The sequence below is a fragment of the Vulpes lagopus genome, chromosome 24 (genome assembly GCF_018345385.1).
Source record: "Vulpes lagopus strain Blue_001 chromosome 24, ASM1834538v1, whole genome shotgun sequence".
NCBI classification, from domain to species: Eukaryota; Metazoa; Chordata; class Mammalia; order Carnivora; family Canidae; genus Vulpes; species Vulpes lagopus.
Window position 1 is genome coordinate 51,022,718 of NC_054847.1, and position 27,017 is coordinate 51,049,734.

A 27,017-nucleotide genomic window follows, 5' to 3' on the forward strand; every position below is an offset into this window, starting at 1 on the left:
ATTTTTTATTTTGCTCGTAGAAGTAATTCCATGATCTTATTTAAAAGTCACAATATAGTCTGAAAAAGGAAATGTTATGTCCATTTCTGAATTTGTGGTAGTTACTGTCTTTCTCTCAAGAATACACCGTCATGTGGAATGGGTTGATACACAAGTATGTTGACTATGAGGTCAGGCACCCCGTGTTATTTATATGTAGTATAACTAGTAGTGTGCATGCATTGATTTTGACATTTAATAGGGTAGGTAGGTAAGTAAATGACCAAGCTAAGATCACCTTTTGCTGTTTTTGTTTGTTGCATCTTTTATGGGAAGTGAAGATTATTTCAGTTCTTGGTCCTCATCCCTAATCTTTTTCCAGTTTTGGAAATGGCACATCTGTGGTGCCTGAGTATTTTTGTAAAATTACTGCTTTTACAAGGGAGACATTTATAATACTAGTGTATGTCATAGAAAGGGGGAACTTTCTTGTATGACTAGACAGATCGAAAGAGGAGTTCACACAGTAAAAGTGAAACCACATTGGGACGTATTTTAAATTGTACTGACAGTGAAATTGTCATTAATGTTTTTGTGGTTAATTTGGTATTCTGTAGAGTATACTGGTTTAGCTAACAAAAAGTGAAGGCATTAGAACCAAGGGCACATTTTACTTTAAACCCACTTGAGGGTCTCTGATGACACATACAAACATGAAATTTTTCTTGATTATTTTTTGGTGGCTGTTGGTCTTACTGATGTTTGAAGAGTAGACATATTCAGATAAAGTCCTTTAAGATTTGAATTCTTGTGTTGCATACTGAGGACTTTTTGGAGGTGTTTGATCTTTAGTATACATTACTAGCTTTGTGACCTTGAACACATTTTACCTCCTCTCCGGGCCTTACTTCTTCTGTGGGGCTCAAGTGAGGGTATTAAATCTGCCTGACAGAGTTGTTGTGAACATATATTGTGTTTAAAGTAAAATCCGGGGCAGCCCTGGTGGCTCAGCGGTTTAGGGCCGCCTTCTGCCCCGGGCGTGATCCTGGAGACCCGGGATCGAGTCCCACGTCAGGCTCCCTGCATGGAGCCTGCTTCTCCCTCTGCCTGTGTGTCTGCCTCTCTGTCTCTGTCTCTCTCTGTCTCTCTCTATCTCTAATAAATAAATAAAAAATCTTAAAAAAAATAAAGTAAAATCCTAACTCTCCACCATGGGCCATGTGATTTCTGCCTAGTTCTTCAGTTCATCTTGACCAACTCTCTCTTCCTCACCACGGAGTCACCCGGTAGCCCTTCTGTTCTCTCACATTCCAGGCTGCTGCTGGCTTCCTCATCTTTGATAGGGTAGTTCTGTTTGCCTAGAATGTTCTTCTTATGGTTGATTCCTTCTCAGATCTTAATGCCAGGTTCACCGCATCAGGGAAGTCTCTCCTGACTACTCCTCATACAGCTCCTTCAGTGGTCCCATCTTCCCTGTTTGTATGTTTTCATCATAACATTTACTGCAGTCTGTAACTATTTTTTCTTTTGGTCTTTCTCCTTATGTAAGTCCCACGTGGGCAGAATGTGGTCCGTGGTTCTTCTGTGTCTCCCTAACACATCCTGTGGGGACACGATGTACAGAAAGTGCCAGTTGTATTTACGTTATTATCTACACATTAAAGGCAGGGATGTGCTGTGTAGATGGTGAGAAATCTGTTGTTTTTTCTTTGTGTTGCTTATTTATGCCATTCTGAGCTGATCTGCTCACCTGAATAAATCACAGCATGAATAAGACCAAAATTATTATAACTTTAGGCCCCAAGTCACCCTGCCTACACACAGAGAACTGTTGTGTGTTTTGTTTTGTTTTGTTTTTTAAGTCAGCTCTACTTCCAGCAGGGGTCCCAAATTCACGACCCCAAGATCAAGAGTTGCATACTCAACTGATGGAGCCAGCCAGATACCCCAAGAACTGTCTTTGACTGTAGAGCCATAACATGGGTCTGATTGATTTACATGTCCAACTGGCCGTTCACGAAGACCCACAGGCCTTTGTCACTTCTGGAAGCATAGTTATCTATAGCGTGTGGAGAGTCACAGCTCCAAAGCACATTTCCCTTGATGTTAGCTCACATAGCTTGGTAAGGTAAACCCTCGGTTATCTGGAACCTCTGGCATCCTCAGCTACACGTTGCGGAATTCAGCAGGAGGAAAAAAGCCTCGAAAAACCTCAGTTGGAATCAGACAAGTCGGAGGCTTAGATAACTGACTGGCTAGTGAAGGCAGTCTTTCAGAAGGCTGCAGATCTAGCTCTGTGACTTTATAGGGTAGGTTTTTAAAATATATTCTGTCCAATTGCTTTATCTATAAAATAATAATAGTGCCTTTCTCAGCGTTGGTGTGGAAATTAAATGAGAAAATGCATGTAAATGTATGGGTTCAGTGCCTGGAATATAGTAAATGCTAATAGTAATAATTAGTTTAAAATGAACTGAGTAGTTAAAGGGAGCAGTCTGGGTAATCGGTAACATGTATGTAAGACTTGGTTTTTCTTGTTAAGGATGTCTTGTGTGGGGAGCATAAGACCAAGGGGACAAGAAAAACGAAAGTAAAGGAGGAAAGACAGTGGGAGCCCACAGAAGTATTAACGGCGCCAACTACTAAAATCGGGAAGGTTGTTACAAATGTGAGCAGCTATTGAGTTGCTTAGCACTGGGTCACTGCAGTCAGGTGATGGAAGATGTAGAACAAAAAAGGTACTGCTCTCAGCCTTCTGCAAAGCCTCAGGCTCTTGTTTTCACACTCTTGTGATATATATGTATTTTTTTTTTAATCACTGTTAACAGCCATCACACTGAAATGTTCTCTTAAAATTATTAAAAGGGCATCACACTTGGAGACTATGTTTGGGGAGCGGTGGCTATCCCATTGTCCTTGGGAGCAGACTGTTTAGTAGAGAAGAAAGAAAGAAGAAAAGACGGCATATCTCTGAAGGCCCGGGAGACAAACCGTTATCTGAGCATCAGTAAACCTGAAGACTTCACTATGCCATCCTGAAATTTTCCAACAGGTAAATTTGGTCATTTGTAGAGGCATCTGTCTATATATAGCACTTCAGTGACAGTATGAGATTATATTGGATATACATGGTTGTGTTTAAGGGTTCCCTTTTAAGAGAACAGAGGAATATATGGCTCCTAATAGGAAAGATTTCCATCAAAAACAATTTTAAGAATTTGATGTTATTCTGTAGAACGATTTAGAAAAGGTGTATTTGTCACGTGCTCTGGATAGCCTATTATTTGGCAGTGCTGATGGTGGTTCTCCTAGCGATAGGTGTTATTCTGGGTACTCCAGAAGCACTGGATGGTTGAAGCAGCAAGGTGAATACACCTGGAAGTAAGATGAATTCTCTTGGGGAGACTGTTACTTTGTATGATTTTCCTTTTGCAAATTTTGTTTTGGTGTTTCTAGTAATGAGATGCTTCTTACTAAAGCTTAATTTTGGTTTTAAAGGAAATGTCATCCCCGCGACAACAGTCATTTTTATCTGTTGACATTGCTTTTGAAAGTGGAAAAAAATTTACTTGGGGAATAATATTATTACCAAATGTCACAGGCTGTCAGGATATGTAAGCATGTACACATAGAATTGTTTTAGGATTTTAGTAGTTTTAGTAGTTTTGTGCATTTGCAGAATTATTGCATCTTAGAATTATAAGGAAGCTTCTGATTCATCCTTATATAGATGTTGGGGAAAGAGACTAAGGGTGATTAAGTAATCAGCCCAAAGTCCTATTCCACATTCTAGCAGGTTTTAGAATGGAGCCTGAATGTGCAGCTCTTCTTGTGGTAGGTGCGGATGTTTTCATTTACTCCTTGGAGGTGGGGAATTTGGGTTTGTGTCTTCATGGAGGAGGTCACCATTGACCTGTGTTTGGGAAGAGCCATGGGCGGCAGGGACTGTATCTCAAACAGGCTGAGCAGCTGGAACTGTAACATCAACCTACAGATTCTTTTCTCCTCTTTCCTAAGTGAGGTGATCTGCATTCTGTTTCTTACTTTACTTCCTTGATTTGATGGAACTCATTCTCTTAGTAACTTCCTGAGAAACGTGATGAAGAAGTTGGGTTTTTTTTAGACCTTGTCAGAAAACATGTATGTTCCAAATATGTAACTTACAGTCTGGCTGTGTATAGAAATCTAGATTATTGTTTCAGTCAGGATGGAATAGGTGATGCTGCAGTGACAGATTAACTCTGAAATTTTAGTGTGGAAAGAGAGGTTATTTCTTGCTTTCACCAAGTCTGCACTAGGCCTGAGGCTCCTCTGGCGTCTTCCTTGGAATCTGGTCTGCTTTCACCTGGAGTTCACCCCGTGACGAGGAGTCGCTGTGAGTGCGTGCCATATTGAAAATAAATTTTCTCTTGGTATTTTGAAGACGTTGTACCACTGACTTCCAGCTTCAGTATTACTAAGTTAGTTGCTCTCTGTTTCCCAATCATTTGTATGTTATTTTTTCCTCTTTTTGGAGAAGCTTTTAGTACCATTTTATTATCTCCTAAAAATTTCATCACGGCGTGCCTGATTATTGTTTGTTCTTTGTATTGAGCCTTCCATGGATCCTTTCAGTCTTGAGCTTTGTGTTGTTCAGTTACAGGAAAATTTTCAGGGTTTCTTTTTTTTTTTTTTTTTTTTTAAATCTTTTTTTTTTTTTTAAATTAATTTTTATTTATTTATGATAGTCATCACAGAGAGTCATCACAGAGAAAGAGAGAGGCAGAGACACAGGCAGAGGGAGAAGCAGGCTCCATGCCCTGGGAGCCCGACGTGGGATTCGATCCCGGGTCTCCAGGATCGCGCCCTGGGCCAAAGGCAGGCGCCAAACCGCTGCGCCACCCAGGGATCCCTCAGGGTTTCTTTTATCATTTCTTTTCTTTCATTTTCTTCTCTTGACTGAAGCTCTTCTTCATCAGATATTGGACCTCTTGGATCAATATCTTGATTTTTTTTTTTTTTTAAGTTTTTCCCTCAATATGTAAAGCCAGATGAAAAAAGCAACAGACATAGATCTTTGGGCCTTACCTGTTACTAGTTTGTAAAAAAAAAAAAAAAAAAAAAAAAATTCAAAGGGTCTTTTCTACTGGGTACTTTAACCAATGAGTCCATTCTGTGTCATAGGCAGTAAAAGTTGTGAAATTGTTTAGGAACTTGCTCAGGGGAACCTGGGTGGCTCAGTGGTTGAGCATCTGTCTTCGTGATCCCAGGGTCCTGGGATTGAGTCCCACATCGGGCTCCTAGCATGGAGCCTGCTTCTCCCTCTGCCTGTGTCTCTGCCTCTCTCTGTGTGTCTCTCATGAATAAATAAAATCTTTTTAAAAAAAAAAAAAAAAAAGGAACTTGCTCAGTTTTTAGCTGTTAAATCGGTAAGTGTCTAGACAGGTTTAAAAAGGTACACACTAAAAATTTATTTATTTATTTATTTATTTATTATTTATTTTTCACACTAAAAATTTAATATGTATATACCTAATAGTGATAAACTGGTATATAGGTCTGCTACTTTTTTTCATTTTTTAAATAATATTTTATTTTATTTATTTATTTTTTAAAAGATTTTATTTATTCATGAGAGACCTAGAGAGAGAGAGAGAGAGAGAGAGAGGCAGAGATACAGGCAGAGGGAGAAGCAGGCTCCATGCAGGGAGCCCGATGTGGGACTCGATCCTGGGACTCCAGGATCATGCCTTGGGTCGAAGGCAGATGCTCAACCGCTGAGCCACCCAGGCATCCCAATATTTTATTTTTTATTTAATCTCTGCACCCAATATGGGGCTTGACCTTATGACCTAAGATCAAGAGTCACATGCTCCACCACCTGAACCAGCCAGGTACCCCAAGTGTGCTTTTTAAATCTTTAAATGTTAAGGCAGCCCAGGTGGTTCAGCGGTTTAGCGCTGCCTTCAGCCCAGGGCCTGATCCTGGAGACCCGGGATCGAGTCCCACGTTGGGCTCCCTGCATGGAACCTGCTTCTGTCTCTGCCTCTCTCTCTCTCGAATGAATAAATAAAATCTTTAAAAATAAATAAATAAATCTTTAAATGTTAAAATCTGAATTAAAAAATTAAGGAGGAGTGAATTTATTTTCATTAGTCAATTCTTATAAGCCAGTTCCCTTAACATTTTGAATGATTGGATTTATAAACATTTTCATACTCAGCTTAATAGAAATGTATTGAACACAGTTAAAAAGATGCTTAGAAATGCTCATGTAAAATTTTGTGCTCTGCAGGTTAAAAAGTGTGCATATTTTTATTTCTGCTGAATCAGATACTTTTAGAGCTAGACATGCTTTAGATGTCTGCCTCTTTATTTTATGTAGGAAAACAGACTCACCAAGGAGATAGTGTCAAACAGCAAACTAGTGCTATCCTATATTTTTGTGTCAGTAGCCTACAGAGTGGGAGAGAATCACCTGAAAATTTATTAGAGCTGTAATTATAAATTTATTCTTAATTCATTAACTTTTAAATTAAATGACAATTTTAAGTCCATTTTTCTTAACTTGGTTATCTTTGAATTTCTTTATTTACCTTTGTAACCATGCAAATATTCATGTTTTAATTTATTTTTTATTTTTATTATTTCTTAAAGATTTTATTTATTCATGAGAGATAGAGAGGCAGAGACGTAGGCAGAGGGAGAAAGGAAGCTCCGTGTGGGGAGCCTGATGTGGGATTCAATCCCAGAACCCAGGGAGCACGACCTGAGCCAAAGGCAGATGTCAACCGCTGAGTCACCCAGGTGTCCCCAAGATTTTATTTATTTGAGAGAGACACAGAGATAGCGAGAGCATGAGCATGGAGGAGAGGAAGCCTGACACTGGGCTTGTTCCCAGGACCCTGGGATCTTGACCTTAGCCAAACGCAGATGCTTAACTGACTGAGCCACCCAGGCATACCTCATTACTTTTTAAAATAACACTTATTATGTAAGATTTGGAGGCCCTAAAAAGAAGTCAAAGCAATTCTATTACACTTACTATTTTTCATTTATTTTTATTTACATGTAGTTGTTAAGAACTGTGATGGGTAGGAGATTTCACCCAGTGTGCAAGCCTGGCAGTTTCATGATGTTGCCAGAAGATAAGATGCTCCTGGGTCAGAGAGAAGGGACTTCATTACTCGGCACTATCAGCATTTGTGCCAATTCCCTAAGCACCAGTGCCATGTGGAGAAAAGCATGGAGGGGCCAAAGGAAGAAGCAAGGAAACAAATTGGGAGGCAGTTAAGTAATGCAGATGAGAGAGGATGGTAGCATGGGGCAGCGTGCTGACAGCCACAAGTGATTGGACTCAGTGTGGTACATGAGACAGGACACTGGGTGTGATGTGTGAGAGAGAGGAGCCATGGATGATTGTGGAGGTTTTGATCTGAGCCGTTGGAAGAACGGAGTAACTAACCATAGACTGAAGTGGGAAGGGCTGCAAGTAGAGCAGGTGTGGGGCTGGGATGGAAAAGATCCAGAGTTTAGTATTGAGCGTGTTGAGGCTCGGGTATCCCGAAGACCATGAAGACCATGGCAGTGTCAGGAAGGGAGTGGACTTAAAACTAGTCTAACTAGAGATGTGGATTTGGGAGTAGAGGACACATCAGTGCTATTTCAGGTATGAGAGTGAGTGAGGTCACTGGGGCGTGAGTGTAGATGGAGAAAAAATGTACAGACATGAGTGCTGGGCTGTCCTGCGTGTCATCTGGGAAGGACCGATGAGCTGCGTCCCATGCTGCTGGGAGAGCATCTCAGGTAAGACCCGAGAATCGTTGCCAGATTGGCAGTGGACACATCACTGGAGACCTTGACTCGAGTAGTTCCTGTCTCTGATGTGGGCAGAAGGGAAAACAGGAGGAAAGGAAGAGTAGGCCTCCAGTAAGCAAGTCTTTCCCAAGGTGTTTTGTTGCAAAGGGGGTTAAAGAGACAGAACCAGAGTTGGCAGGGAAGGTAGGGTTGAGACAGGTTTGTTCGTGTATCTGAGAAATGATGTTTTTAGAAGCGGTCCAGTAGAGAGGGGGCCTTGGGAGGTGAGGGAGATCTAGTACATGAATGGAGGGGGCCCTGAGGAGAGGGCCGTGGATCGCTAGAGCAGCGGGATGGTTTTGTCCAAAAGTTGTCTTCCCGTGTCCTGATTTTCTCAGTGAAGTAGGAAGTGGGGCCACGGGTTGAGATTAAACAGAGGGGGTCAGTGTTACGGCACCAGCAAACACATAGAACGGGACGGTGGATGCATCAGGGAGCTGTGGTTTGACTTCCAGGCAGCCTGAAGGCTCCACCTGACGTTCATGGTCTGACTTTCAGTGAGACCAGGCAGAGTGGTGTGTGTTTGTGCAGCCACACTTTCCTGTGCGGGGCGGGCGCGGTGTGGGCAGAGCCGGAGTTCAGCAGTGTTGTTGTTTTGCCAAGACAGTATTTCAGAGTAAGAGTGGGAAAGGGAATTGAGGCTACTTGCTAGGGAATGAAGACGATTGAGCGTGGAATAGAAGCTGAACAAGGAGTAAAGATGGTCATTGAAAAGCTGGTGAGTTTATTACTCTTTTAGGGTTAATATTTATATAGTAAGTCTGTATTAATTAGCTCTATGTTGATGTAATACTTAGACTGAGTATTTCAGGCCAGGCCCTGACTATATACACACCAATCAAAATTAAATGTCAGATTGGCAGAGACTAGTTTTGGGTGGAGTGAGGAGGAAGAAGGCTGCCTAGGTTCTCCTAAAAAAAAGAAAATACAGAATTCTTAACTATTGATTTATATTTCTGTTCAGCCGTGGCCTAACTGAAAGCCAAGAAAAGGCCTTGCATTTTGCTTTAACCTGATGGTTTTACTCAGCTATTCCTTTTAGCAAAGTAACTAAAGAACAAACAAACTCACAGACCTCCTTCTTATAAAACCTCCATATTTACAGATTATTTTGAAAATAAAGTATTGAAAGTAGTATTTACAGAGCATTCTGTGGCCCAGATGGTGGTTCTGCTGCATTTCTTTCTGGTCTGGTGTGCCTCCCTATTCTTCCTACATAATCGAGACCACACTGTACATATGATTTTGTTTCCTGTGTTTGCACTTAACAAATGAACAATATGAACTTTTCCCTCATGTTATTTATAACCGTGTATAAATATCAATTTTAGTGGTTCCCTAAGGTTCCATTGTGTAGATGTGCTGGCATTTTGTTGACAGTTCTCAGACTGTTGGAAATTAGAATGTTTCTTTCTTTCTTTTTTTTTTTTTTTTTTTTAAAGATTTTATTTATTCATGAGAGAGACAGAGAGAGAGGCAGAGACAGGCAGAGGAAGAAGTAGGCCCCATGCAGGGAGCCTCATGTGGGATTCAATCCCAGGTCTCCAGGATCACGCCCTGGGCTGAAGGCAGACGCTTAACCGTTGAGCCACCCAGGAGTCCCATGAATATTTTCTAATTCTTAAAATGAAAATTTATTTTTATATCATATGTGATAATGGGGACATTGTTATTGCTTTCGTTTTGTGTTATTTCTTTAAGAGTTATAAAAACAGCATTATTGGGTCAAAGAGTATGAATATTTTTAAGAGTTGCATAGAACCAAGTTTTTTTTTAAACTATATTAAGACATTTTCAAGTCATCATTTAGAAGAATCTCTGCTAATTTGAGTTATGAAAAGTCATTTCTATTTTAATTTGCATTTTTAAAATTCTTATCAGGGTCAGTATTTTTTTTTTTAAGGTTGATTTATTCATTTTAGAGAAGGAGGGAGAGTGTGTGTGAGTGAAGGGGGGGTGGGCAGAGGACGAGAATCTTTCATGCAGACCCCTGTGAGCCGAGCCGGGAGCCTTGGCAGGGCTCGATCTCAGGGCCCATAGGATCATGACCTGAGCTGAAACCAAAAGTGAGGTTTGAAGGCTTCACCGATTGAGCCCCTAGGCGCCTCAGGGTCAGTATTTGTGTGTATGTGTGTGAGTGTGTGAAGCCAGCTGGTTGTCCACGTGGAAAGATGGGAATTAACCCTTACCTTCTATAAATCAATACTAAATTAATCAAGGGCTTACACGTGAAAAGCAAAACTTCAGTACTTTTATAGGAAATACGGAAGAGTTTATGATTTCAGCATTGGGAAGATATCTTAAAGCGCAAACAATAAAAGGCTGAGAGTCAGCTAAAATAAAATGAGAAACTTCTCAAGGAAGAGTAAAGTTATTATACCAGCACCAGGCAGCTGGGGACAAAGGAAGTGGGTTACCTGCACAGATTCCTAGGGGTCTGACATGGACCTGCTATATCTTAGATCTCTTTGTTCTATGTATTTAGCCACATATTTTAACTTTTTTATCAGAGTAAGGAAAACAGAAAAAATGTGTAAAAGTCAAACTGTTCTGCATTCCCTGCAGCGATGTACGGAGGTTCCAGTTTCTCTAGTACTTGTTAACATGAGGTGTGGTCATTTGAGTGGGTATGTAGTGGCATCTCTACAAATTAGCTTGTACAGCTTCTTTGGTAAAAGATCTATTCATGTCTTTTGCCCATTTAAAAAATTAGGTTGTCTTAGTTCATTTGTAAGAGTTCTTTATTTGTTCTGCATAAGAATGTTATATCAGATATGTGATATACGAGTATGTTTTCCTAGTCTTGCTTTCTCTTGATATGTTTTGGATCATAAAATTTTGTAATTTTAATGAAGTCCCAAAGTTGAGTGGTTTTCACGAATATGTTTCTTCGTTCTTACATGCTGTTAGTTTATCTCCAAAGTGCTAAACTGGTTGCTTTTGACACAATTTTGTGGTTGCCTTTTGCAGAGAGGATTTATCAACCTTCTCATGCCATCGTGCCTTCTCGTGCCATCATGCCAGAAGGGAGTTCCCCTGGGTAGTTAATTGTTTGATTTCCATGTTCAGGTGATAAAACTGAGGCATGGATGCCCATGGTCATTAGGAAATGCTGGCTGAGATTGGAACTCAGACAGTGTGGCTTCAGGATCTGCATTAAGCTCTGCCCTGCCATTCCCCATGTTATGCTCATCATCAGAAAAGGAGGCAGTTTCTAGATCATGCACCATGGGTCAGCACTCGTGTCTGTTTCTTGGCCCCTTTCCTTGTGACTTTGGATATATTGTTAAACTTTCTTTTTCTAAGATTTTATTTATATATTAATTTTAGAGAGAGAGTGTGCTCATGAGTGGGGGAGGGGAAGAGGGAGGGAATCCTTGGGCAGACTCTGCACTAAGCTCAGAGCCTGATGTGGGGTTTGAACTCATGACACTGAGATCATGACCTGAGCCAAAACTGAGTCAGATGCTTACCTGACTGAGCCACCCAGGTACCCTAAATTGTTACGCTTTCTAAGATTTAGTTTCCTCTTCTATAAAATGGAGATAGAGATATAAAGATAGTATCTTCCAGAAAGAGTTCTTATGAAGATTAAAGAAGATTAATGTACATTTTTTAGGATGTAGTCACCTCTGAATGGGCGGTGGTCGTGCTGATATTGGTAGTAGAAGTCGTATGGGAGCAGAGGTAGTAACTGGTGGCAGGACGCCTCCCTCTTCTTGGGTTTCTGTCCTCTGAATGGGGGTAGCATCCTAAATAACTCTGTGCCTTTGCAGCCTTTCCCTCCGTCTTCAGCAAATGTCTGCTTATAGTCTGTCCTAGATCTGAGGTCCTTGAGGGTAAGGACTTTGTCTTTCATCGTTGTGATTTTACAGAGGGGTGGCAGTGTCCCCTTATAATTTTCAAGGAAGTGCTGTGTTTTATCAGTGTCAAGACAAGGGTGTCACCTGGAATGACAAGTAAGGCGGGAGAGGAAGGCACAGAGGTGGTATGAGTTCAGGAAGCTTACAGAAATCCTAGTGAATGATGGGAAGCACTTGCTGTATGGGTGAGCCGCAGGGTGCCAAGATGGCCAGACATCAGGGATTTGGGTTGCAAAGATGTCCATTCCCGGTATGCCTGGGGAACAGAGCTGCTGGAGGGGTCCCACTTATGAGCAGGGAAGCAAAGGACTGAAATAAGAGGGTGAGGTACATGGAATGGCACATCACGAGATGAACAGCTGGGGAGAATTGAGAACAGTTTGGGAAGGTTTAGGGAGAGATGGGTTTAGGAAAACTGTTGAGACCTTTGACCCTGAGCGCATCAGAGTCTCCTGCTTTTCCAGATAAGAGGTGACTGAAACACACAGGTGCATATTTTACCTACATTGCCTGTTTTCTTTTCTCTGTGTGCGGTGGGGTGGTGGTTTTGTAGTAAAGTGAAATGCGCTTACTGGTTACAGAAAGATCTAACACAGGATTCCCCCAGTCTGAAAGCAGAGTGTTCCTGTGAAACCCGTTAGGAACCAAAGCCTCTTATGGTACGTACAGGAAAGAAACAGTTACTGATCTGTATGGATAATGTTTTGAGCAGTTCCAGACCCAAAAAATAACCTGTTTTAGGCTTTTCTGAGACCTTAGAACACATCTTGCAAACGGATGCCCAGAATACACCGGGATAAAGCACACACACTCCGAGACACGGTTCAAAGTGCTGGCGGCTGGATGCCCAGATGCCGTGTGCAGTTCCGGGGAAGGAGCTGCTCGGGGTTGGTGTGGCCTCCCACCTGCTCACTGCAAAGCAAACACTGAATGCTGTTTTTTGCTTTTTGCCTTTTCCATACAAGCAAAAATCCTCTTTGGATTTCTTTCGGTCAGCAAAAACAGGTACTGACGTCGGTCTTTTTGTCAAAGCAACATGGCATAAGGCGCAGTCCAACAGGCAGAGGATGCCTGGGTAGGAAACAGGCTATTGGGCGTCCTGACCCCTCTCCTTACCCACTAGGGTTGCAGTCATTGATATTTGGTTATTCTTTTGGACATTTACTATGTATATGCAGGGAAATAAATTCACAAACGGGATCATGTTTGCATTGCATTTTGTTTTGTAGCTTGTACTCTACCCACAGTGCATCTTGGACCTCTTTATCTATGTGGTAGTCCGTTGTATTGGTAGATGATAATTTATTAAACTAGTCCACTGGTTTTTGTTGTGTATCATTTTTGTTTCCTGATATTAAGGTTAACTCCGCATTTTTGCCAAAATAAATTATTTAGTAAATGTCTGAATAGTGAATAAATGGCCTCATTTTGTAGAATCAGTTCTTTGATCTTAAGCGTACCCTTAATCTCTGCCTTAGCTTCCCATCTTTACAGCGGTAATATTACTGGTTTTATTACTATTTTAGCTGCAAATACATATATAGCCTAATATGTGCTAGGTGGTGTTGTGAGGACATCACATATATTACCACATTTAAACTTGCAACTAATTTAAGTGGTACATACCGCTATTTAAAAGATCACACAGCTGTTAAATCATGGACCCAGGAAATACATGAACTCCTGCTTTCTGGTTCCTGAGAAATGCTTCCCACTATGTTGTACTGCTTTGTTCGTAGTACCAAATTTAGAGTTATAAGGATTAAAAGAGATGCAATATATTCAGAAGACTTAAACCAAACCTGGCATATACTAGATCCATATATGACCTGTATTTACCAGTACTAGGTAAATGGTCAAGTAATACTAGCTTTTAAAAATTTTAATGCTGTAGGGAACATCATTTTCCATATATCCTTGATTTTGGCAAGAATATAGATCCAAAACACAAGTCCCTGATCACATAATTACATCGTTAAAGCATATGTGAATTCAAAATTTTGATAAATATTTCCAAATAATTCTTCACAAATTGTACCAATTTATACTTCAGTAATGAGTTACGAGTGCTCAGTTTTTCATACCCTTGCCAACATTGTTATTAACTTTTTCAAACTCATAGATAAGAGATAGTATCATTTTGTTTTCCTTTTCAGTGCATTTTTAAAGTTGGGATAGAAAATACCTACAGGGAGGGGCACCTGGGTAGCACCTGACTTCTCTTGATTTCAGGTCAGGTCACAATCGATTGCAGGGTCATGAGATTGAGTCTTGTGTTGGGCTCGCGCTGGGTGTGGAGCCTGCTTGTCCCTCTCCTGCCTCCCATATTCCTGAGTGTATGTTCTCTCTCTCTCAAATAAAAATTGTAGAATATACCTACATGAAAGTCAACCTTTTTTTAGCGTGTAGTCTGTTGAGTTTTAACAAGTGTATTCAGTCATGTAAACACTACCACAATCAAGATACAGAACAGTTCCCAGCACCCCAGATTCCCTTTGTTATGAATGAATTGAGAATCTTTTCGGTAATGATTAGACACTTGAATTTGTTTTCTTCCTTGTTTGCTTGATTTCTCATTTTCTTGCCTTTCTTCCTTCTTTCCTTCCTTTCTCCTGTTATTCTTTTTGTGTGAACTGTTCTTCTCTACATTGCCTTTTGCTTATAGGATTGTGTGCCTGTCTCATACTGATTTCTAAAAGCACAGTGTGTGTGACAGAAATTAATCCTTTGTCATATGTTTGCAGTTTTCCTCCAGTTTATCTTTTGGCTTTAAGTTACGCCATTCTTCTGGTTCTCCAGAAATTTATAAATTTTGCATTGTTAGATTGTCAGTCTTTTCCTCTGTGGTTTCAGGGCTTTATGTTATGCATTAAAAAGGCTTTCTGAAGTGTAAAGGTTTGTTTAAAGATTTTTCTCCAACTTTTATATTTTTAATGTTTGCATATTTGATCCTTCTACACAGTATTTTTTTTTAAATTTTTTATTTATTTATGATAGTCACAGAGAGAGAAAGAGAGAGAGGCAGAGACAGAAGCAGGCTCCATGCACCGGGAGCCCGATGTGGGATTCGATCCCGGGTCTCCAGGATTGCGCCCTGGGCCAAAGGCAGGCGCCAAACCGCTGCGCCACCCAGGGATCCCCCTACACAGTATTTTTATATAAGAAAATAAAAGCCTTGCTTTCTCCACCATTCTCAAATGATTATCCAACCTGCTCTTCATCATTTCTTGAATAATCCATCTTTCCCCCCAGTCGTCTAATGTGTCCTCTTGGACACATACACTTTTCATATGTGTTTTGGTCTATTTCTTGACTTGCAAGTTTTTTTTCCCCCCTCCAGTTTTAAGCTGTGTGTTTTCATATCTTGGATCACTCATTCTCCTCAGTTGTCCTTTAGATTTTTTTCTTACCCTTTTCATTGTTTTCATGTCCAAATTAATTTCAGTATCACTTTATATGGTTTCTTTTTTTTTAAATTATTTTATCTGGTTTCTTGCAAAAATGTCATTGATGTTTTCTTGAGATCTTGAGTTAATGTTTCGACAGGATTTGTTTTATATAAGAATAAGATGTATCTTTTTATGTATGTAAGTCTGTTATGGTCCTCTGAGGAGTTTTAAAGTTTTTCATGTAGTTCTGGACATTTAAAAAAAAATTAATGTCATCTTTTTTTGGAAACTATTATAAGTTGAATCTGGTCTCTTATTTGCCTGCCAGCTTTTTAAAAATAATTACTAGTGATTTTTACATATAAATTTTTTTTTTTACATATAAATTTTGTAAGCAGTCACTAGAATGAATTTTTTTTTCTTTTTTTCCCCTAGTAGTTGTTCATCTGCATCTGTAGTATTTTAGGTATTCACTCCTGTCATCTGTAAATAATGACAATTTGTATCCTCCTTTCCAATATTTATACTTACTTCTTACTCTTGCCTAATTAATTAGCTACTATGTTGAAAATAATGCTAATTAATACTTGTTAATTGGCATCTTTGTTGCTGTCTTTCAGCATTTCTTATTCATATGACTTAATTTTCTTATATGTTCCATGTTAAATGTCCATGTTTTTCTATTTTATAGAGCTTTTTTGAGGGGGTTAGGGTTGATGTTATTTTTTTTTTTTTCTGATCTTTTTTTGGTGATTTATAGCTGTGGCCATATAATTTTGCTCCTTTACTCTACCATAAATTATGGTAAATTTACAAATAATCAGCTGTGCTGGCAATTCTGGGATGTACCTCACCTGGTTGAATGATTTCCCCACACCACTCCAATGTTTGCTGATATTTAAGATTTGTTTTCAGTATTCATAAGTGAGATCAGTGGGGTTTTGTTTTGTTTTTAACGTGTTGTCTTTGTCCAGTGGTGGTATCAGTATTCTTTGGCTTCAGAAACAAATTTGGGAGATTTCCTTTTCTATGTCCTAAAGTAGCTTAGTAAGTATTGTATTTAATGTCTTCAGTGACTTGTCCCTTTTTCTCTCTAAAAGAAGAAGGAGCCATGGTGGTTCTTTGAGGACGTTCTCAGGTTGACAACTATTCATCGCTTTTGGGTTCCTGCCTCTTCTGAGGCAAATTTTAGTAATATATATTTTGCCACAAAATTACCCATTTCATCTGAATTTCACATTTTTTAAAAAAGATTTTATTTATTTATTCATGACAGACACACACAGAGAGAAGCAGAGACACAGGCAGAGGGAGAAGCAGGCTCCCTACAGGGAGCCTGACCTGGGACTCGATCCCAGGTCTCCAGGATCACACTCTGGGCTGAAGGTGGTGCTAAACTGCTGAGCTACTCGGGCTGGCCTGAATTTCACATTTTTACTGAGTTTTCAAAGTACTCCTATATTTTGACTTCTTGACTTCTTGTGGATCTGTTGTTACTTCATTTCTAATTCATATAAATACATTGTCTCTTTTTCTTGATTAAATGACAGCTAGTTGTTCATTGATTAAGTTTTTTGTGCTCTGATCAAAGAATTAACTCTTAACTCTTGTAATGTTTACTACTGCTGGGTTTTTTATTTATTTATTTTTATTTTTTATTTTTGGTTCTCATTACTGACTTCTGGAATTGAATGCATACTTTAATTCCTTACTGGTTTACTTTTGTAAACCTTTAAGGCTTCGAAGTTTTCTGTGAGTTTTAGGGTCTTGCAGAATTGCATAGATTTTCATCTGTAGCATATCCATTATTAATATTAGTTTAAAATGTACCATTTTCCCTTTGAGACTTCATCTCTTTGATTCAAAAGGATGTTCAGTGATTTTTATTTTTGTTTTCCTTTTCAGTTTTATTAAAATCATTTGGTGAAATATTTTCTTTCTTTTTTTTTAAGAGGTGGGTAAGGGTCGGAGAGGGAGAAAGAATCTCAGACAGGCTCATTGCTCAGTGGAGCCCATGATCCTGAGATGACCTGATCCAAAACCAAGAGTCTGACGCCTCTTGAACGAACTGAACCACTCAGACATTCCCTAATGAGATACTTTTCATTATGAGATATCATTATATTAAATTTACTGATATCTTCGTTGTGACTTAACATATTGTCACGTTTAGTAACTATTCCATAAGCTCTTGAAAAGCAGATATGTTTTCAGTTTTTTTTTAAAGATTTTATTTATTCATGAGAGAGAGAGAGACAGAGAGACAGAGAAGCGGAGACACAGGCAGAGAAGGAGAAGCAGGCTCTATGCAGGGAGCCTGATGTGGGACTTGATCCCGGGTCTCCAGGATCATGCCCTCGGCCAAAGGCAGGCGCTAAACTACTGAGCCACCCAGGGATCCCATATTTTCAGTTTTTAAAAAAGTTTACAGAGTCCCATATAGCTAAAAGATAAAATTATATAACTTAAATCTGCTATATTCTTCATTTTGTTTATTTTCTTGGGCTGAAAGCAGTATTTTAATATTCCATCTCGTGTGTAAAGATTTTTTTTTTTAAAGATATATTTATCTTGGAGGGAGAGAGCAAGACCGGGAGAGGCAGAGGGGGGAGAGAGAGAGAGAGAGAGAGAATCTCAAGTAGACTGTGCTTAGCATGGATCCGGTCATGGAGCTCAGTGTCCTGACCCTGACTGAGATCATGACCTGAGCTGAAACCAAGAGTCGGATGCTTAACTGTCTTTGCCACCCAACCACCCCTGTGTGTAAAGATTTTTGGCACTTTTATTTTCTTTGTGGATTATACCTTATGTGATATGCCCCTTTTTATTTGTATGACCATTTTTCTTGAGTGTAACACTATCTTACTGTTACACTAGGTTTCTTGTGTTTTTGTTAGCATACTCCTCTTTTCATTCTTTTCTCTTAGAGGATTTTTCTTTCTTTTTAAAAAAATCTTTTTTTATTTATTCATGAGAGACAGAGAGAGAGAGAAGCAGAGGCACAGGCAGAGGGAGAAGCAGGCTCCATGCAGGGAGCCTGATGACTCGATCACAGGACCCCAGGATCACTCCCTGAGCCAAAGACAGACGCTTTAACCGCTGAGCCACCCAGGCGTCCCTGTTAGAGGATTTCTCCTGAAGCAATTAAGATTGGTGTTCATCAGTTAATTTAAAAACTTCACCTAACTATGGACTCATGTATTTTTAAATATTTCATTTTTAATTGAAAGAAGTAAATATGTGCTCTTTCATTAATTTCCATATATAGGACCAGTGTCTTTTTTTTTTTTTTTAAGGTCTTATTTATTCATGAGAGGCACACAGAGAGAGGCAGAGACAGGCAGAGGGAGAAGCAGGCTCCCCATGGGGAGCCCAATGCAGGACTTAATCCTAGGACCCCAGGATCATGACCTGAACCAAAGGCAGAAGCTCAACCACTGAGCCATCCAGGTGCCCCACCAGTGTTTTTTATTTAAATATCCATTGACTGAACTCTTACCAGTCTGAATTATGTAAAATCTGCCCTTAATAATGCATTATATGTGATTTCCAACTTGGCACTTTTTAAGTAGAATTAGAAGTTAATCACACTTGCAAAGCAATCTTTCTACAAAGGCCTAGATTTTTTTTTTTTTTTTTTTTTTTTTTTTTTTTTTAGGTTTTACTTATTCATGAGAGACACACAGAGAGAGAGGCAGAGACATAGACAGAGAGAAGCAGGCTCCATGCAGAGAGCCCGTTGTGGGACTCGATCTCTCGGGGCTCTAGGAGCACGCTCTGGGCTGAAGGCAGGTGCTAAACCCCTGAGCCATCCAGGCGTCCTAGGCCTAGATTTTTATTTAAAAGTCAAATTTTCCTAGGCTTTTAGAGTGATTTTATTTATACTTAAATGCAGATGTCTAAAAAAATTTTCTGTGGAATTATTTAGTGTTTATAAATCAGCTCACTATTTTTGTAGGAAGAACTTAAAAAAATAAAACTTACCTGTTTGCATGTTTAAAACATGCAGTGAATTTAAATTCTGAAAAGTTTGGATGAGCATCAGCCATATGTAGGAGGTACTTTATGTGATGGAGACATAGCCAGGGGTGATGACTAATAATATTCCTGATTTCAAGGAGAATAGATGTAAATATGATTCACTTGATGGACTAGGATAATCACAGGAAAGCTGAAGAAGAGGGTTGTTCAGTAGTGGCTAATAGAGATTTTTTTGTATTTTGAAGCTTTCTGAGACCGCTGGTTTTAGTGTGTTTCCATATATGATAGGATTTTTAAAAAAAAATATTTTATTTATTTATTCATGAGAGACACAGAGAGAAGGCAGAGGCATAGGCAGAGGGAGAGGCAGGCTCCCTGCGGAAAGCCTGATGTGGACCTCAATCCTAGAACCCCGGGATCACACCCTGGGCCAAAGGCAGATGCCCAACCGCTGAGCCACCCAGGTGTCTCCCATATATGATAGGATTTTTAAAACCAGACCTGAAAATCTTTTTTCTAATAGTTGAGTTTATCCCATTCGTATTTATTGGCATAACAAACCCTGGGACCTTATTTCTATCATATTTCATGTTATATTGGCCATTGCCCATATTTGCTTTTCTAGTATATGATCTCTTTTCCCTCTTTCTCCTCCCTTTCTGGAAGGATTTTTGCATCTGTCCTTTATTTTTCCTTATTTTATAAAGTTAATGGTGAGTTATACACTGACAGATTGAGGAACAATGGAGTAGAATAAAAGGAACTGAAATGGAAGGGCATCAACGGTGGCTTGCTAAGAAACTGGCAACATTCAGGGCAGAGACAATAGTGAAACTCCTCATCTTGCTAATTCTTCTGTGGATGTCTTACTTGCCTTAAAGTCTTGCTCTTTGTTCTTTTAAACTGTCTTCACAGATAGTTTAAGCTGGTGGTTCTAAGTATGGTCTGTTGATCCCCTTTGATAATGATGCTAAAACATGATTTGCCATTCCTTGAGGGTGCAGAAGCAATGGTGGATAGAATTAGTGGTGCCCTTCCCCTGCCAGTCAGTGGCACCAGCTGTGGTTGCTTGAACTTGCACAGCAATCTTCTGTTCTTTACCTCTAAGCACTTGTAAAAAGAAAATCACAGTTACATTTAAGGATGTCATTGAATGAGGCACCTGGGTGGCTCAGTTGTTTGAGCGTCTGCTGTCAGCTTATGTCCTGATCCCAGGGTCCTGGGATCGGGCTCCGCGTCGGCCTCCCTGCTCAGTGGGCAGGCTGTTTCTCCCTCTCCCTCTGTTGCTCCCCCCTGCTTGTGCTCCCTCTCTAGTTCTCTCTCAAATAAATAAAATCTTAAAACTAATGCCATCAAAGAGGCTGTAAAAATTGTTACACTTATTAAATCTTGGCCTGGAATACACAGCTTCTCAGAATCCTTATGATATTCAAGTGTATAGAGCGTGCTTTTTACCACATGCTAATGGAAGAAGGTTGTCTCAGGGGAAGTGCTTGTGCTGTTGGAGATGCTGAGATAGCTATTTTCTTCATGAAAGGTCACTTTTACCTAAAACAACAGTTGATGGGACTCCTGGCTGGCTCAGTCAGCAGAGCACGTGACTCGTGATCTCAGGGTCATGAGTTCAAGCCCCATATTGGGCAGACTTACTTTTTAAAAAAACAAAAACACAACAACTAAATAAATAAATAAAAGAACCGTTGGCAAACTATGGTTTTTCAGCCCGGGTTTTCAGTAGACAGTATGATATATTCATTGATGGTATTGGTGTTGATAAATTCAAGTGCTCAAGCAGAAATTAGAATTGTGGAAAATGCGTGTCTACCACTATTAGCTTAACTGCCTCCCAGTGTTTATTAGTGTTTTCTGATGAGGTCAGTGGTAGTGATGTTAATAACATAGGTGATTTCTTTTTTTTGATATTGTATAATGAAGTCACTGATGCATGGTGTTATAAAATCACACATGCATACATACATACCTGGAAGATTGATTCAAAATGCGAACTAGACCAATGGATTAGAGTATAATAGAATAAAGAAGTCATTGAAAGGGTTTCTGATTTCCCAGTGCAGCTAACTTTTTAAGATATTACTTGTTGATTTTTGGTATAATATCACAGGAAAGAATAGCCACAGTTGTATGAAAAGATTATTAAAGAAAATATTTCTCCCTTTCCCAGCTATATATCTGTAGGAGGTTGGATTTTCTAATTACACTGAAAGAGCATATTGTAACAGATTGAATGCAGATGGAAACAAGAGAGTCCAGCTGTCTTAAGTCAGACAGAAAAAAGATTTACAATAAAGTAAAACAGTGCTACTTCTTTCACTGAATTTGTATTGTTTGGGTAAATATATTTTTCAGGAAAATATTATATATCTTAACATGTAATGAGTATATTGTCATTTAAAAATGAATAAATAGGGCAGCCTTGGTGGCTCAGCATTATAGCACCGCCTTCAGCCCAGGGTCTGATCCTGAAAACTTGGGATCGAGTCCCATGTCAGGCTCCCTGCATGGAGCCTGCTTCTTCCTCTGCCTGTGTCTCTGCCTCTCTCTCTCTCTCTCTCATGAATAAATAAAATCTTTTTAAAAAATGAATAAATGTATTAAAATCTCAGTTTTAATTTCTACCAGGGTAAATTTCAGTATATATAAACCACATAGATAGAGCTTTTTGTGGTCTTAAGTAATTTGTAAGACGATGAAGAGATCCCCAGACCAGAAAGTTGGGAACCACGGATTTAGCAACAGGCTGACTGACTGTCAACAGGGAGGCTGCCTGTCAACAGGGGAGGCAGCCAGGTTCAGATTCCACGTCTCCTATCTCCTGGTGACAAGTTACTTTGTTGGGCAAATTCTAATCTCTTTGGGACCTGATTTCCTCACTTGTAAACTGGCAATAATAAAGCTGTTTTATTTGTTGAATGTGAAGTAGTTGATACTGTATTTTAAAGGTTTTCATTAGGTGTTTTAATGACAAGCATGACTGTCTCCGGTCAGTCCTTAAAAAAACAGGCTGTGAAATTGTTTGAAGATGTTATCTTCTGCCTATATGAATAAAGTATTCATGTCTAAAACCTTTTCCCATGAATCTTTATACACATTCTCAAGTATATGTGTAAACTTAAAATTTTACAATTAGGAAAGCAGTAAAACTAATTCAGAACATTTACTTGGGCATGATGAGACAGATGGTAATACTATAAAAAGAAGGCATATATTTTTGGAAGTGGAAACAGAAAAACAGATACTCTTAAAACTTACAGAGTGATCTTTGCCTAGCAAAAAAGGGAAGAGATAAAAGGCCATATGGCCTAATAGAACTTTTTATAGTTTTTTAATGTTTAGGATTGATTTTTGTTTATTTAATGTTAATGTTGAGTTGCATATGGATTGGTAGTTGAAAAAGGAGTAATTACCAAGTAGATAATTAGGTATTTTTACTGTGGTTGTCAGTATCTTGTTTTCTGTGAATTGGATGCACTAGTGGGAAGCCTAAGCTTAGGGAGGTTAACTTAAACGTGAATATGTATCCGCTCAGAATCAGTTCCCAGTTCTGCTGGGGCAGTTGTATATATCATGTTGCTTGTCACTGTGAAGCAGTGTTCTTCATTTTGCTGCTGTGTTCACGCAACACATTTTTATTGAGTGCCCTATTTTGGGCCAGGTATGTGCTAGGTGCTGGGGATAAAATGTAAAAAAAAAAATCAACTGATCTTTGCTTTCATGTAGAATATAGAGTCTACTGGGGTGATAGTCCTTAATCACATAGGTTTGTTTTTTTTCTTTTAAGATTTTATTTATTCATGAGAGAGAGAGAGAGAGAGAGAGAGAGGCAGAGAAGCAGGCTCCACGCAGGGATCCTGACGTGGGACTCAGTCCTGGGACTCCAGGATCACACCCTGGGCCGAAGGCAGCGGTAAACCGCTGAGCCACCCAGGGATCCCCCTTAATCACATAGTTAATACAGACAGATCTAAGTATTTCCATTCCAAGTGAAAAATCCAGGCGGGAGAGCTATGCAGTGATCTAAGGTCTTGTACTTGGGGTTTTCACCTACTCAGGAAGAGCAGGATGTGGTTCCTTGAGGAATTGATAGATAAGCTGAAGTGTGAAGGAATTAGTTGGAGATGAGAATGAGAACATTTCATATCAGAGGAGCAATATGTTAAAAGTTGTGTTGAATTGAGAATATGGTAAACACGAATGCTTTCCAAGTAATGGCCACCCCATGTTAAGGAGTTTTCTATATTGTAAATAATGGCAAATTATGGCTCGAGGTGGCAGTGTGGGAGGTGAAAGTGGGCAAGTTACCTGATCACCATACCTGAGTAGGTTTGTGTGTCTAAAATTGGTTTACTCACAAGTACTGAGCACCTCCTACACCCTTGGTGTGGTCCTAGTCTCTTGGGAGACATGGGTGAATGATCCCTGCTTTTGTGAAGCTTATGTTCTTTAACAAAGTCTGAGGAGGGGAAGAAAAAGCAACATAATAGGAGAACTGTTATTGTGTGCTAGAAAAAAAGAAATGTGATGCAGTAAGGTGGTTTGTATTGCAATCACATGCCCAGTCAGGGCAGATCTCACTGAGAAGGTGACAGCTGGGCAAAGACTTGAAGGAAGTGAGGGATTGGTGGGGTTGGTGGTGTGGTATTTGCAGCAGCACCAGTGCCCTAAATGGAGCATGTTTGTGGTATTCACCGAGCATCAGGTGGAGTGGAGAGAGCGGCCAAGTAGAGAACGGGAAAGTAACATTATGTGGGCTCTCACCACTGTAAAAACTTGTGTTTTTACTGAGGCAAATGGAAAGCATTTGGGGTTTTACTTTTCCTGCAGTTTGTCGATTGGATTCGAGAAAGAGCAGAGTGTATGTGGACAGATTCGGCTTTATTGCCTCTGTATGGGCTGCGCCCCCTCCCCCTGCTCTTTTGTTGCTCAGGTCTGCTTTCCACATCATGTTCTGGAGCTTTCTTCATCTTCTGTACCTACTTTTCAAAACTTAACCTAATTGTAGATCTCTAAAGCTTAGTCTCACAGCATGTGGCACATCCTCCACGTATTTTCCACCCAACCCCTAGATGAATCTTTGTGTATTTCTACTGTATTATCTCTGTCTGCACACCTACAGGAACAGGTATACAGGTTTCTTTTTTTTTTTTTTTTAAGATTTTATTTACTTACTCATGAGAGAGGCAGAGAGAGAGAGAGAGAGAGAGAGGGAGGGAGAGAGGCAGACACACAGGCAGAGGAAGAAGCAGGCTCCCTGCAGGGAACCCAACATGGGACTCGATCCTGCGTCTCCAGGATCACACCCTGGGCTGAAGCAGCGCTAAACCGCTGAGCCACCCCGGCTGCCCCGGTATACAGGTTTCTAACGAAATGACTAGTATATTCAAAACTGCGGACCCAGAAGGGTTTGCAACTGTGTTTCCTATCAGAGATCATGTTTTAGCCAATTAACAGTTTTTAATTGAAGTTGAATGTTAATGTCACTAAAATTATATTGCAAAGTGGGGCATTTAGCAAGAATGATTTGTAAATGGAAATTAGATATTAATAAAACCATGCAGTTCATTCATTTCTGGCTCTCTCCAGTGTTCATGTATTAAACCTGAAATTCAATTCAACCATTGTTAAAAAATTTATGGGGAGTGTGGTCTACCAGGGAAACTTGGATGGTCCTCTCCTAGAACTAGAGGTAGTTCCAGGTGATTGTTTTAATATCTTAAATTTTATGAAGAAACTGTTCATCTAAAAAAAGAAAAAAAAAAGAAACTGTTCATCTATTTTTTGGGTAAGGTTAAGTGGAGACCCCTGGGTTTTTGTTTTTGAATTTGGTTTTGCCATCCACCTTACAGTCCTCGTGGGTTTGTATATATATGGTGGTATGCTGGAGAGGACGATGTGTGGGTTCAAAACTGGGAAGTGCATATTCAAACTAGAACATGGTGATATTTGAAATCTTTTCATTGTTTTTTTTAATATTTATTTATTTTTAGAGCATGCATGTGGTGGGGAGAGAGGGAGAGAATCTGAAACAGACTCTGTGGTGAGCGTGGAGCCCCACGTGGGGCTGATTTCACGACCCTGAGATAATGACCTGAGCTGAAATCAAGAGTCAGATGCTTCACAGACTGGGCCACCCGGGCGCCCCCGAAACCTTTCATGCTTCTGAATACGCTTAGAATCAGACCTGTATCCCTCAACATACTGCCTCAGGCGCCCCCCCGCCCCCCCCCCCACACACACACAAACACACCATTCACCTCAGGCACAGCGGGCTTCTCAGGGTTTGCATCTGCAGTTTCCACCTCAGCCTGTGAGCTTAGCCTTCCCTCGGTCTCTCCACCTTAGCCTTCCTTTGCATGACTGGCTTGTCAGAGAGGCCAGGGAGGGGGGGCTAGGTGTTACGGAGTCCAGAGTAGGAACCCCAGTATTCTCTGATTGCTGTCATCTCCTCATGGTATCTCTCACACTCACTAATTATGTCTTCCTGGGCTTACTTGTTTCCTGTCTGTACGGCCCAGACAGCCTCTCCCAAAATAGTGACCCCTGTTGGCTGTGTTGCTACCTGGGGGCGTTCTTCTTTCCACTTACAAGGTTTTCTCTGAAGACAGACTTTTTGTGGGTCGAGACTCCTCAAGGATCTGATGATAGTGATAAAAAGAACAAGGACAAAATATTTGGTCTGAGTCCAAGGCCTTCTCAAAGCCACTAGGACCTGCCTGTGGGTTTATCCACACCCTGCCATGTGGACAGTCAGGGGCAGTGGGAAAGCAAAGCTTAGGAGTCCACGAACCCTCCCCTGTCTCTTTGTTTATAGTCTAGTCTGACTTAAAGCTTTTAATTGTTGGTCGTGTTCAGAGTATACTGCTCAAGAATATGATCTCAGACTGCCTCTGTCCAGCCTTTTCCTGTCATTTCTTTGACCGGTCTTGGAGCTCACAGATGTCATCTCTTAGTTTTGTATCAAACACCGTAACTTCTCTTGGATCCAATGGAGTATCTTACACATGGAGGAGGAAGAGACTTTATGAAAAATAGCTTACTGCAGAAAGGACGTTCTGAGTACCTACTGTAAGATTCATATACTCAGTACCACTTTTATTTCCTGAGATAGCATCATTCATATATATGTAATACCATGAGTGCTCTGTTTTTCACCCATGCTCAACTGTCCAAAAGCAAAAAGATTTTTATTTCTAGATGTACTTCTGTAACTATGTGGAGGTAAGTGATGAAGGGGAGGGTGGCACTTAATATTTTTATTTCTTTCTCTTCACTCGTGTTTATCTGATTGAATTTCTTCAGTAGTCTTACATACCTGAGCACAGAACACATGCCACATGAAAGTCCGGGGATAGATTCTGTGTGGTGGAACTCGCTCACCGACAGGCAGGTGTTCTTCTCCTTGGCCTGTTTCATTTGTAGCATTGACTTTTGATTTTGTAGGAGATAGACTACTCCGTTTTGATAAGAGGTATCAAAGAATTTAGGCAGTATATTTTAAATATGTAATGGTAGTTCCTGGTTAGGAATATAAAAATGAATGAGACGTGTCTCTTATCTTCAAACACTACAATCTGGGGAGATAAGATATGAATAGAATGCAAGCAGTTCTAGGTCACTGTGTGACATACTATTAAGTGAGTGCAGGTTGAGTATTTGGAGTTCAGACAAGAGGGAGAGAGCTCCCTTCAGGCTGGATGATTAGAGAAGACTTCAGGAAGAAGTATAATTTTTTAAGGAGTTCTCTGAAACATGGATTAGGAAAAAGAAAGGAAGTATTTATCAGGAGGAGGGAATAGCATTAGCAGGCACAGAAGCAGGAAAACAAAAGCCTTTGTAATTATGATTGAAATTGAACTAACATTTTATTCCAGCCCTAGCTAGTTAACTGGGTTTGACCCTATGGGTCAGGCTTTAGGTTGGCTGACATGCTTGAGTTTGACAGATGTTGGAA

The 27,017-nt window shown here is 40.0% G+C and overlaps 1 protein-coding gene across 9 annotated transcripts in view; it reads left to right on the forward strand.

Annotated features, from left to right (window-relative positions):
• SOCS6 (suppressor of cytokine signaling 6) overlaps positions 1-27,017 on the forward strand; it is a 155,212-nt gene that overhangs the window by 3,049 nt on the left and 125,146 nt on the right. For 7 of the 9 annotated variants that reach the window (XR_005985421.1, XR_005985419.1, XR_005985420.1 and 4 more), the window contains exon 2: positions 2,845-3,031. The exons of 1 other annotated variant lie outside the window; for it this stretch is intronic. The gene's annotated coding sequence lies outside the window, so the exon portion shown is untranslated. Of the gene's footprint in view, positions 1-2,521; positions 2,718-2,844; positions 3,032-27,017 lie in introns of all 9 variants that reach the window. One more of the 9 variants, XM_041739325.1, reaches the window with a different exon arrangement.